This window comes from Sarcophilus harrisii, chromosome 3 (genome assembly GCF_902635505.1).
Source record: "Sarcophilus harrisii chromosome 3, mSarHar1.11, whole genome shotgun sequence".
In the NCBI taxonomy this organism is placed as follows: Eukaryota; Metazoa; Chordata; class Mammalia; order Dasyuromorphia; family Dasyuridae; genus Sarcophilus; species Sarcophilus harrisii.
Window position 1 is genome coordinate 389954118 of NC_045428.1, and position 14434 is coordinate 389968551.

A 14434-nucleotide genomic window follows, 5' to 3' on the forward strand; every position below is an offset into this window, starting at 1 on the left:
AAACCAAACCCCAAACACTGAGGTACTCCCCATTTGTCTAAGTAATTAGTTACCATTTTAGTTTTACTTTTTCCAAAATCCATATCACTGCTTCACAGGACTCCTTTCCCCCGCCCCCTTCCAATATCTCCAGCAGGTTGTCATCTTTTACATCCAAAAATTCCAATTAGCACCTAAAGCTTGAAGCCCACTACAGTGTGAAATGGTTACTTTTTTTAGCAGCAATTGCACATGGCTGATGCTCCATGATACTGAATTGTATCATTTGACCTTATGGCCCTCCCTCCTCAGGCCTTTTTCTTTATCTTTAGCAAGAACTAATTGTATAATAGTAAATGTTCAAATGTATGAGTAATCCCCTTTTCTGCTGAGTTTCATTCATAGAATAATAATTAATTTTTCTCTAGATCTTCTGTGGTTCTGACTAATTTTGCTATTTTGTATTGTTTACATGTGTCTCTAAAATCTCCTTAAGGCCATAAATTCTTTAAAGATAGAAACTGCTTTATTTCTATTTTTATCCCCTTCAGTGTCTTTTACAATAGGTACTTGATATATATGGAAGGTTTCCAAACTTTTTCATTATTCAATGTATAAAAAAGCACACATCACCAATAAGTGCATATATTTTATTTATAAGTTATGTGCTATTGATTACATATATTAAATATTTGCAGAAAATAGAAATTAAATGACTGACACAAATTCAAAGGAATATTTGATCCTAGAGTTACTAGAGCTATAGAACTTTATTGAGTAGGAGAATGACATTGTCAGAATCATGTTTTAGGAAAATCAGTTTTGGTAACATGTACAGAGAATTGGAATTTAATATGGATTTTAATATACTGCTCTGCTCTGCTCTCTGGTTTCTCTTCATTCTTGAATCTAAATCAATCTAAGATCCTGTTTTCTCTTCTCCTTGTTCCCAGCTTTGCTGTAGCTCTTCTTGCTTTGACTTTCAACCTAGTTTCCCCAAATTGTCCTGGTGTCAACAACTTCTTTGGATGAAGACTGCTCAGCCTCTCTCTCTCTCTCTCTCTCTGTCTCTCTCTCTGTCTCTCTCTTTCTTCTCTCTCTCTCTCTGTTTCTCTCTCTCCCTCTCTCTTCTCTCTTTCTCTATTTCTTCCTTCCTTCCTTCCTTCCTTCCTTCCTTCCTTCCTTCCTTCCTTCCTTCCTTCCTTCCTTTCTTTCTTTCTTTCTTCTTTTCTTTCTTTTCTTTTCTTTCCTGGTGGTTCCTTCTTGTCTCAATCTGGTAAAGGCACTTAACTTTCCTAGGCCTCAGTTTCCACCTGTAAAATGGGGAAATTGGCCTATCTAGACTTCAGAAATATATTCAACATCTAAATTCATGATCCTATGATGTTCCTCCTCTTAGGTGAGGTAGTAGACATTTACTACAAAGCTTTTTGTTTGTCAGTAATTTCTGATTTAATTCATACTTTATCAGTAGCTTGTTGTCTAAACAAATTATGACTAGTCATAAATACTTTAAGAATGATGTTTTCTTTATTTGTTAAATAGGACATTGCAAAAATGAGGAATTGTGATTTGCTAAGATCTGTAGGCTAAAGTGGCCCTGGATACCAATGAGGGTATAGCATCAAGTGGGATAATATGTGTAAAGCATTTTGACTGTCTTAAAGCATGAAATAAATGGTAATTATTATCAGTCTTCCAGTGCTAACCATTACTATATACTTGCAAGACATAAGATTTCTAACATGCTAAAAAGAGGACCTAGTTACCAATGTACTAGAGATCAGCTGAACTAAAAATAAATTCCATATTTCTTCATCAGCAAGTCAAACACAGACCTTTCTGGTTTAGGCTCTTCAATCAAAGAATTTTCCATATCAGATTTATTTATTTATACTTTTTGACTAGATGAAAGAAGCCATGCTTTGCCTCAATTTCTACCTAGTCTCAATCACAAAATGGGTGCAGTCTCAGTCAAACTGAGATTGTTAAAGATGTTAGCTTAAAAAGGCCAAAGTCTGCCACTGCATCTAGGAGCTATATCCAGTTGTCCTGAGCTATCCCTGGTCATTGGAACTAGATGGCTGAGGAGGAGAAAGTGAGGCAGGTGACCTTGCACAACTCTCTCTCTCTCACTTAAATCCATGACTTGCACCATCATGTTAACACCTCCCTGATATCATGGCCTTCTTTGAAAACAAAGTACAAACAAAACAACAATAACAATTAGATTTTTTTTAGAGCCTCATATAGTCCTTTTTCTATATGAATTTATGCCTTTTCAAGTTCTATTAGATTTCAGGATGAATTCTTATTTCAAAATAAAGACTTTTTTACCTTCATTGTTCTAATCATTTCTAGGTGTTACTAATTTATCCAATTATTCCTATACTCTCTAGTGTTTTTTTAACAGGAATGGGTGTTGGATTCTATCAAATGCCTTTTCTGCATCTATTGATATGATCATATGTTTTTTGTTAATTTGGTTATTGATAGTCAATTATGCTAATAATTTTCCTACTATTGAAGCAGGCTAAAACTTTCTAAGAAAAAAGGTTGTTTTCTTGCTATCTTTTGAAAGTAGGTATTCTATGTATATAGATAGCATAATTTATAAAAAAAAAATTATCTTTTTAAAAGGTATATCTGCTTAATTACACCACCACACAAAAGTATCTAAAACATATATTCTTAAAAAAAAAAACCCATAAATCAAGGGCAAGAGGAACTATTAATGGATAGCTTTATAGAAAAGCAGTGAGTGGCATAAGAGTTTATCTTAGGAATGATCACATCACATTAGTTAGGTTAGAAGCCTAACTAATAACCTGTTCTGTTACCTGTATATGATGGTGAAAAAGTCTTAGTGCAAACAAGAATTTTTTTAACATTTTGAGCATATGAATGTACCGTATTTATTTAAATTGTGTCCATATTTAAAATTTTAATTTAGGCTTTGATATATAAGCTGTTGGGAAGATAGCCCAAAGACCTTATCCCTCATTATTTCTATCTTGAAGGGATGATGTAAATGAACAATTTCAATCTGTAAATTAAAATAAAGAAGGGGGTATCCTGGGTTTCTTTGGGGAAATTACAAAATTCTTTTGCTTATCCCAAACTTTACCCAGAAATGAAATTCCTTCTTTTAAATACCAGTCTTCTTCAAGTATGGCTGCAAGTGATGAAACACCATGGCCTCCAAATTAATGAAAATGAGGATCATCCAGAGATAAATGGATAGGCACATGATGGTCATTAGCTGACTTTATAATACATAACAAAAAAAGAATTACAAAAGAGAACCAAGGGAAAAAATATCATCAAAGAAAAATAGCCTATAGAAGAACAAAAGGTCAAGGTCATGCTATGTTCACATGTTTTTTCATTTTTTTTAATTCTCTCATGGTTTTTTCTTTTTGTTCTGAATATTCTATCCCAACATAATTCATAAAGAAATGTGTAGTTAAAATTAATATGGAAATAGTAAAAGATTCAAATGTATGTATAGCAAGTGTCTATCATCTATCTCTATCTCTCTATCTATCATCTATCTCTCTCCCCCCTCCTCCATATAACAATCAGCTTAATTGGTTGTATTGTTTTAAAAGTATCAAAAATTTTCCATTAATTCCAACTCTTTTCATTTTAATAAAGTGAATGGTAACATTGAGCAAACAAAAATTGAGACAATATTAAAAGTATGAGTACAATAAACCACATTATATAGTTTCAGTAATTTAGAATTTGTGGTAAAACTCAGAGGCTGAATGAAATTCACTTTTATCTTCACAATAGGAAGAAATGGGAGTTGCAATACAAATCAATGCTGTAAACCTAGTTTCAAGGGGAATGTTTGCTAATTTCAAAAGGAAAATTTGTTTGTTTTTTCTACTCGCTCTTTATAAGAATACAAATAATATAATTTCAAGTAGAAATACAATTTAATAATTATAGGTTACCTGTATACTTCTCAAAGTATACTTCTCTCTGAGGAGAAAGATTTTGTTTAATTTACTTTTAGTTAATATATTCAATTCAGTTTAATTCAATAAAAAATTCATTAACCCAACAAAAATGTATTATGTACAAACTCATACAAGGCATTATGCTGGGTAATGGAGAATACAAAGATAAATAATGCAGGATTTTTGTCCTCAGGAATTTTACTATTTAGTAGAGAGATTAGATATATCCACAGATAATTAGACCATAAAATACAAAACAAGAGAGTAAGAGATACACAAGGTGTACAACACTACCCACTAGTTAGTGTTTTAGTAGGTTTTTCTTTTTCATTTTCTTTTCTGTTTCTTCAATCAATGCATTAATTTTACTTGTTTTAGGCAATGGATGAACAGTTGGTATTGACAGCTCAGTGGAATGTTAAGGTGGTGAGAAGGTTGTGTGAAACAATAGTTCTGGATGCTCAGAGTCCTTTTTTTGTGCATGATTCAAGCAATATTTGTAAATTGAAGGATTTTCACTTACATATGCCTGATATCAGATACTAACAAATGTGTTTGCTATGTTAAGGTTGTGAAAAGTTGACATAAGGTATTTTGTTGCATAGAGAGATATGTGTCTAGGAACAGATGGTGAAGCATGATAACCATTAGCTCTCTCCTTTGCCAAAATGTGTTTTGTCACCCTGGTTTTTTGATCTCTATAAAGTGAGATTGTCCCTGAGTAATTGCATGATCAGAGTACTATCTTTGTGAGATTCTTCATTTAGTTTATCCAGTTCAGCCATCACTTCCTCAAAGATCATTTATGTTAGACTTCAAGCTTTCTCAGGTGAATTTAGTGTCTCATAGGAAAAGACAGAGAACTTGAAAGCCAAGTCAAGTTGAATTGGGTATGTTGGCTATACTTATTTCTTACCAATTTTAAATATTTCCTGATAAGCCTGTTGGTAATTTGATACTGTCTTTTTTATTATTTTCTTCAGATGCCATCTTAGAAAAATATCTGACTTAATCACATTTCATCTTTAAGTAGAAGATCTTACTTTCTGGTTGTCCATCACCGAGAATAAAGTACTTGTCCAAGAGCTCTAGAATGTCATCACAGATATCCTGCAATTCCTCTATGATTTTATCTCTATATTCTTCTCATTTCTCTCTATCTTCTGCTCAGTGCTGGGGATCACTCACCAGGAAGAATATCACACACTTACTACATTCTTGTAGGCTACTGAGAAGCCATTCCTCTCTTCAATGGATGGTTCATAACCTTGTTCAGTGACTGCCTTCATAGCAGTATCCATACTTTCATAACTTTCAAAACTTTCAGCCTCCTTAGCCAATTTTGCTTTCTGCACAAATTCACTTTTATCATAGTTATCATCATGGCCATTCTCATGATGTGGACAGCACAGTGACAACATAGTTCCCTACAGTGGCTCAAATTCCACTTACTGTGAAACCTTAAGCAAGTTACTTAGCCTCTGCTTGCCTCCATTTCTTCATCTACAAAATGGCCTTTTCCCTTCTAATCATCACCAAGCACCACCTTGATACTTGTTTAACTTATTCTCATAAATTTTATGTAGATTGAAAAGGAATAATATAGGTCAATAGTTATTGTGCTTTTTGACTCTTGTTGGTATTATAATTAAGTCCAAGTTGTTTTGTTTTGTTTTAAGGCACTTTTGGTATCTACTCCTTTTTTATATTTTGAGAATTGATCCTTCGGTGAACTCAAAATTATGTCATCTTCAGCATGGAACTCCTCTGTGTATAGTTATTCTGATCTGGAGGTTTTCCTATTCTTTGTCCCCTCCATGGCTACTTCTCCCTCTTTCATACTATCTTTAAAACAGTTATGTTGAAGTCTGAAGTATCCATGATATGTATTTGTAAAGCAATCTCTATGATGATAGCATCAATTTAAGACCCTACATTGGTTATAAAGGATGAATGAGTTGAGAAATTCACAAAAACAGGCTTTGATCACAAAAGGATTCATAGTCTAATGGGTAGACAATCTATAGACAATAATGAATAAGCAAGATTTATACAGGATAAATAGGAGTTAGGCATTAACATAGAGAAAAATCAGGAAAAAAACATTTTTTGTAGGGTGGAATTTCAATTGGAATCTGAAAGAATCCAGAGAGAGAGAAGATTGAAATGAAAAGGGAGAGAGTTCCAGCCATGAAAGACAGCCAGTAAAAATGGAATCAAGAGATGTTGTATCAGGAGTGAGGTATATCTAGGAGGCAAGTGTAATTAAGTCATAGAGTATGTGGAAGACAGGAAGGTGTAAGCTGAGTGGAAAAGCAGTGAAAGATCCAAGTCATGATGGGCTTCAAAAGTCAAAGGATTTTGTATTTGAAGCCGGAGTTAATATGGAACGACTAGAGTTTTTTTTTTTTTTTTTTTTTTTTTTTTTTTTTTTTAATTAAGGAGATGACATTAACAATGACTTAGGAAGATAGATTTGATTTCTAGGAGATACATGGACTGGGATTTTGAAAGACTTTGAGGTAGGAAGGAACCAAAAGATAGTTATTGCAAAAATCGAGGCTAAGGTGACTAGGGTCTCTATCAGGATAATTACAGAGTTTCAGAGGAAAAAAATTGGATACATTCAAGAGATGATAAAAAAGGTAAAATTGAAGACTTAATAACAGATTGAATATGGGGGATGAAAGATGATGAGGAATTAAGTATGACGTCTATATTGTAAGCCTGGGTGATTAGGAAGATGGCAGTGTGCTCAATAGTAAGAGGAATTAGGAAGAGGCAAGGGTTTGGGGGAAAAGATAATGGGTTCAGTTTTAGATATATTAGTTTTAACATATCTGTGACACAATCAGTTTGAGATATCCAATAGGCAATGGAGAATGTGAGGGAGAACCAAATATTAGAATCATAAGCATAGAGATGATAATTCAATATATGGTAGCTGATAAGATCATGTAGCAAAATAGTATAAAGGTGGGGAAAAAAGAGTCCAGAATATAGCCTTGTGGGTAACCTATAGATAGCAGACACAATCTGTTAGAAAAGCTAGCAAAACAAACTGAGAAGAAATCATCAATCTTGATAGACATGTAGAATAAGGAGAAAATAGTGATCTATACTACTGAAAGGGAGAGAGATCAAGAAGGATAAAGATGAAGAAAATGCATAAATTTGTCAATTAAGAGATCAATGGTATCTTTGGAGATAATAACGAGATCTGAAGATGAATGATTAAATCTGAAGCCATACTGTAGAGAGTTAAGCAAGGGAGCAATGAAAAGGTGCTGTTTGTAGACAGGTTCTCAAGGAGGTTTTTTTTTTTAATGTGAGAAAATAAGATTTAGGCATATACACTACACACAAGCCTTATGTTTCTTACATCATGAATATTTAAGACAAAATTCAAAAGTTAGTGGACATGGTTCACCAAATAAAATGACAAAAAAATGAAACTAATGTTATCTAATATTCAGGAAATGACTCATACTGTTGTCAGACTCATTTATGAGTCATCACTATATGTACAGTTAGATCACCAACCTTTTAGATAAAAATAAAAATTATTACAAAGCTAAAAGGAAGAATAAAAATAAGAAAATTATTTGGGATGCAATGAAAGCAACTCTAACCTTACTTATTTAAATAATTTACTGATGATGAAAACAGGAAATGGATAGAGGAAAGGGCATTGACATCTATTGTAATAATTATTTATTCAAGTTTAATGAACACAAAAATTTTTTTTCTATAACCAAAAGACAAAAAGACCTTAAGAAACCCCTTAGTAAAATTTTATTTACTTGCTAAGCAGAAAGATATGATAATCAAGTATAAGACTGCATTATAATATAAAATATGTAAATATAATTCATTAATACTCTTATAAACATGTATTATGTGAATACATATATTTTATGATATGTAAAATTTCATTAAGTACAATAGAAAATTATGAGTGGTATTACTTCACAAAATAGAGAGAAACTATGAGGGAAAAACTATTTAAAGAAAGTTTAGTAAGAGACCTGACTAATTAAAACTATTCTGAGTATTTAAGCTGTGTGACCCTGGACAAGTCACTTAACCGCAATTGCCTCAGGGGGAACAAAGAAAGCAAATGTGAAGTTATGCAAAACATTTCCATAAAAGTCATGTTATAAAAGAAAACATAGATCTCTCAAAGAAAACAGCTCCCTCCCCCTAAAAACCCCCAAGAAAAATAAAGAGAAAGGAAGACAAATCAGAGAAAAAAGAGAATATGCTTCAGTCTGTAATAAGACACAATCAGTTCTTTCTCTGGGTATGAATAGGATTTTTCATCATAAATCCTTCTAAATAGTCATGGTTCATTGTATTGGTGAGAATAGCAAAATCATGCATAGTTGATTATCCCAGAATGTTTCTATTACATTATACATAGTACATTATTCTTTGTTTGTGTTCATGGAAGGTCTTTCAGGTTTTTTTTTTTTTTCTTAGATCATTCCCTTCATCATTTCCCAACAAACAAATCATAAACAATCACATACCACAATTTATCCAGCCATACACTGATTGATGAGCATTCCCTTAAGTTCTGCTTTTTTTTTTTTTTTTTGTCCTGATCAGACAGCTGGTATGAATATTTTTGTACATGTAGATTTTTTTTTCCTTTTTTAAAAATCCATGCTTAGTAGTGGTATTGTTAGGTGCAAGATATGCAAGATTTTATATCTTTTTGGACATAAATCATATATTTTTGATCATTAATCAATATGGACATGGTTCTTTTAATGCTTTAAAGTTCTCCATTTCATTAAATATTCACTTTTCCCCCTAAAGGATTATTTTCAAACTTGCTGGGTACTGCAAACTCGCTGGGTATCTGATTCTTGGTTTAATCTTAACTCCCTTGCTTTCTAGAATATCATATTCCAAGCCTCTGATTCTATAATATAGAAGCTTGAATTGTTTCTTTCTGCATGCTTGCAATGTTTTATCCTTTAAATGGGAGTTCTAGAATTTGGCAAAATACTTCTGGGAGTTTTCATGTTGGGATATCTTTCAGGAAGTGATTAGTGGATTCTTTCAATTTTTATTTTTTCCTTTGGTTCTAGAATATCAAGACAGTTTTCCCTAATAATTTTTTATAAGGATGATGTCTGGGCTCTTTTTTTTAATCATGATATTCATATAGACCAATAATTTTAAAAGTATCTCTCCTGGATCTATTTTCCAGGTCAGTTGTTTTTCCAATCCAATATTTCACATTAACCCCCCCTCCCATTTTTCTTTCTTTTTTTCTTTCTTTTTTGGTTTTGTATTATTGTATCTTGATTTCTCATAAAGTCATTAGCTTCCATTTTCTCTAGTCTAATTGTTAAGGAATTATTTTCCTCAGTGATCTCTTTTTTTCCATTTGGCTAATTTTGCTTTTTAAGACATTATTCTCATTAACTTTTTGATTTTCTTTTGCAACTCTCAATTCTCTTGCTAATTTTTCATTAATCTCTCTTCAAAATCCTTTTTGTGCTCTTTCATAGCCTGAGACCAATTCTTATTTTCTTGGAGGTTTGGATGTAGAAGCTTTGGTTTTGTTATCTACAGAGTGTGTTTTGTTCTTCCTTGTCACCAAAATAACTTTCTGTGATCAGAATCTTTTTTGTTGTTGTTGTTGTCTGCCCATTTTCCTAGCCTATAACTCAACTTTTAACTTTTCATTAAAGTAGGATTCTCTTTCCAGGGTGGAGAGTACACTATCTCAAATTGTAGGGTGCAGCTTTCTATAGAGATTTTTCTAGGGACTTAATTATAAGCACTCTTTTCTGCCCTGAATGTGTCCATGTCTCACTGCTGCTGTAAGATCTAGTGTGCTAAAGCAAATGAGTCCTTCCTCAATGCTATTAAAGAAGCCATCTGAGAGCTGAGGGACCACTCTCTCTTGGTTTGCTGGTTTCCCAAGGCCCTCTCACTCTTTTGACAATTCTCTCCTAAACTTCCAGGTCATCTTTGGTGATTCTGGACTGAGATGTTGGGAAGCTATCAGTACTACGACTGATTCAGAAAGCTCTAGACCCATTTCTGCTTTGCTGGCCTTGATCTGGATTATACAGGAACATTATGGCTGCACATTGGCCCCACCCTGGTGCCATAGACTTTTTCTGCTGACTTTCTAAGCTGTCTTCAGCTGGAAAATGTTCTATTCTGTCAGTTTTTGTGATCTTATGCGCCAATATTTTTATAAACATAATTTAAAAGAATTTGAAATGGTTTAGGGGAGAGCACAGGGAATTCCAGCCTTTACTCCACCATCTTGGCTCTGTCTCCCCAAACCTTTTCTTAGCTCTCCTTGGCTTCTGTATCACTGTATTGATCATGGTTTTCCTCTAATTTCTGTGGAAACTATTTTTCAATCCTTTTTGGACTCCTCTTTTTTTCTCTTTTCTGAATATGTGTCCAGAAATACTCGTTTTTGACCTCTTTCCATGTCTCTATACTTTTCCTTAGACATATTATCTACTTCCATATCTTCAATTTCCATTCCTTTGCAGAGGAATCCCTTATTTTGCTTTAAATCTTTCCCACAAGTGTTGCCTCTTTAACTACCATTGTGTATCTAATCAGCAGCTTATATTAAAAAAAAATCATTCATTCGCTTATTCAATAAGATTGTACTTAATATGCAGGAAAAGCTAAACATTGTAATAGGCACCATAATTCAAAAACAACAGTGAGCTTTTGTAACTAATTGCAATCAATGTGAGAAGCTTACATTAATCAAGTCTTTCTCTAGGAATCATCCCTCACATGAACTTTCCCATTGTTTGCTAATGGTACCACCATTCTGTTGTTCACCAAGTTTTACAGCACCATATTTTTCTTTGACCCTTCTCCCATAATCACTATGTGGTGACACACAGTAAACATTTAATAATGTATTTATTTATTAATTGATTGATCAATTAATACCTTTGATCAATTGCCAAATCACATTGGCTTTACTCCCACAGTATTTCCAATATCCATCTACTTCCCTCCATTTAGCAGCAATTACCTTAGTTTAGAACCTTAATTCTCCTCACTCAAGTTATTATAAAGGCCTTCTTTTTAATGTTTTTGGATTCAGGCTCTCTCCCCATTTCCTCAGCCAATTCATCCCTTAGAACTTTGTCTAGGTCATCTTCTTAGTGCAACAATCTAATAATTTTATTTCTCCATTCAAAAATCTTCATTGGCTCTTCATTCCATTCCATATAATGTAAATCTGGTATTTAAGACTTTATATAGCCTAACTTCAATTTTTTTTCAGTATCTTGTCATATTACTCCCTTGCGCTTATTATGCATCCCAACAAAATTACTCCACTTTTTCTTTTTTGACTCATCTCTCTGCCTTGCATATACTGTATACCATACTTGGAGAAGACTTTGCACAGCTTGTCACTCTTCATTTACTAAAATCTAACCTTTCCTTCAAGGTAAAATTCAGGTTTTACTTTATAGATCCTACCTTGAAATCCTTGCTGCAGATGAAAGAAGGGAAGAGATTACTTCTTCCTCAATTTTTTCATAGCCCTTTTCCTCAACTTTTTAACACTTTTTTCACTTTTTTTGTGTAGTTTAGTTATTTAATCATCTATCTTTGATCATCAGGACTTTGATAATAGTTTTTATTTAGTGCCTCACATGTAATAGGCACTTAATGACATGGTTGATATTTTTTGATTCATGCTAAATTGGATTTAAGGGATTTAGAGTTACTAGGAATTGTGGGCTTCACTCTCTCTTCCAGAATCATCAATATCCATTGGCAGGAAAAATATAAAGATGACTGCTAATAGCCCAGAATGCAATGGAGGTATATGGCATCTTTGATATCTAAGCAAACATTTGCTTCTTCTGTCTTCATGGACATTGGTCCAAATTGTTCTTATTCATCTATTCTTCCAGAAAAGTCTTTACACGCTTGGGATAGATATCCCCCTAACTAATTGATGCCTTTGAGACTTTACTGGATGTGACCACTGTACATGGTACAGCTTCTTGGAGCCACAGATGAGATTTGAGTGAATCAGATAGACATCAAAGATGGAAAGCAGCTCTGAAAAGGGATTAGCAGCTCTCACATCAGAGGAATTACTCTTTCCTTCACACCTTTCACACTAGACACTTAACAACATTTTGTTAAAGAAATGATTGAGTGAAGAAACAACATAAATGATTTAGTTTTCTAATTGAACTATCATGAGGGTGAAATCCAAGTATATAAGTGGACATTTGGGAATCTTCTAACCCATTTTACTAAAGAAGAAGTGACTAATACTATAATAACTCCATCCTACAGGTCTCCAGTGGTCTTAAATGGAATTTCATTTATTCCTGAAAGAACCACACCCCTATTAATGGGTGTGTTCTATTAATCTATTAATCTATTAATGATAGATCACCTCAATAAATCAGACTAAGGATTATGGATTATTATTACCCCAATAGATCAGAAAGTTTTCATTGTTTTTCTATATTAACAGGAGTAACTTTTGCCTAGTGAGTCATTATGCAAATAAATGTATGCCATTGATTACAAGAGGAATTTCATGGGAGCATATGGATGGATAAAGGCAATCCACATTACTGGAAAAGCAACTCAGGATTATGCTTTCCTGACAATGCAGATGACAACTGATATCTTCCTCCATGGACAGCTGATACCGTGTCCATTTATTACTTATTGTAAGATATTTTTATGGTTCTCAGAACTGGGTTTTCCATTTTATGGAAGCTGCTAAGTGCTTCTAATGAATCAGATCTATTTAATGATGATACTTGATGAGTTTAAAGCTATTTTAAATGAAGGGACTTTTAAAATGTTTGCTGAATCCCCCTCCTTTTTATTAATGCTATGGTTATTGGAAATCAACATTAAAACATAATCATAATTTGCTAGTTGATTTTTTCTGTAAGAAAGCCACTTAAATATTCACTTATGAAGGATATGAAACAAAATGAGAAGCATTACTATTTGAATTACAAAGGTCATATAAGGAACAGCTAGAAGCAAAAGTGGTGTGTTTCAAAAATATTAATTACATAGTGTTGCGTTGTGAGTAAAATTACTAAAGAAAAATAAGGAAATGATTATAAAATAATTATGCTTCTAAGGCAAAGACATGATCTGAAAGCAATTCAAGCTCAGCCTAGCCAAAAGGAGGTTCAGTTAATACTAGGATTTTGGAAAATTAATAAGGATACAGAGTGGAAGCTTAGAACCTAATAATTACTTAAAATAAAATGTAACACATGAAGAGCTCATAGCAATATAAAAACATGGAGAACCAGGGCACTACAAAACTCTACTGGCAAAAGCTTGCTATTTCATCAGATTCAGAGATCTAATAATGGGAGCATCCTATTAAAAAAGGGAAAAAAAAAACTTCTACAATAGAATTGAGAACAAGACAACATTTTTAAAGACAAATTCCCTCCTCTGTGGTAACTCCTAATCCTGGCTATAAAATATATTTTACTTACCCATTCGCAGAGTTATTTATCTCAAAGTCTGTTTTGATACTTCAAAACAAATGATACTTTGTGATACTTCAAAGAATTATGATTTTCTTGTTAAGAATACACTCTCTAACTGATGCAAATAGCATCCTTTTCATGATTTAGTGGATATTTGAATGAATTTCTATGATCCCTAAATTGTATTAACTAGAAATCAACTTTTGGAGTGTTGTTTGTTTGATTTATCATATTTTAGTTAATCAATTGGAAGAATAGTGAAAGTGAATTCAAACTACTGATGGATTCTATTTGAAAATTGTTAGCTGTTTATAGAGTTATAGAATAATAAATCCTAGAATCATCAGTTGCCAGACCTGGAAGGGAACTTAGAGTACATCTTTTCCAAACTCATTTATTATACAGATGAAGAAAAAACTTGATGTGCATAGACAATAAATGATTTGGCTCAAATCACACAGCTAACAAAAAGCTGGGAAAGAAACCCAGTTCCTCTGAATCTAAATTTAGTTGTTTGTACACACTCTTTCCTCAAATTACCTTATATTTACTTATCTATCCCCAATAAAGTGTTAACTTCTCAAAGGAAGGGAAATACTTTATATTTTGGTTTTCTCCTTCTTCCTCCTCCTCCTCCTCTTCCTCCTCCTCCTCCTCCTCCTTCTTCTGCCTCTTCTTTCTTCTTCTTCTCCTTCTGCATCCTCCTTTTCTTCCTCCTTTTCCTTCTCCACCTTTTTTATAGTTTTCCCTCTTCTTCCTCATATTCCCTCCTTCTTTCCTTAACATGATGCATTACTGTTGTGACTATACTTTATTTTCAAAAACTAGATCTAAGCCATTATTGTTGAACAGTGTTGAGGAATGTTCTCTCTGTGTTTCAATGGTAACCCCTATATTATTCATTATGAAAAGCCTAACCTATTTGGGCCAGCATGCTTTAAGTATATTTCTCTCTTCTGCTTACCATTGAAGATAATACCTTGA

At 33.1% G+C, this 14434-nt stretch overlaps 1 pseudogene; it reads right to left on the reverse strand.

Moving 5' to 3' along the window:
* Positions 1 to 4645: 4645 nt before the first annotated feature.
* Positions 4646 to 5263, reverse strand: LOC100925686 (annotated as a pseudogene).
* Between the last annotated feature and the right edge of the window lie 9171 nt (positions 5264 to 14434).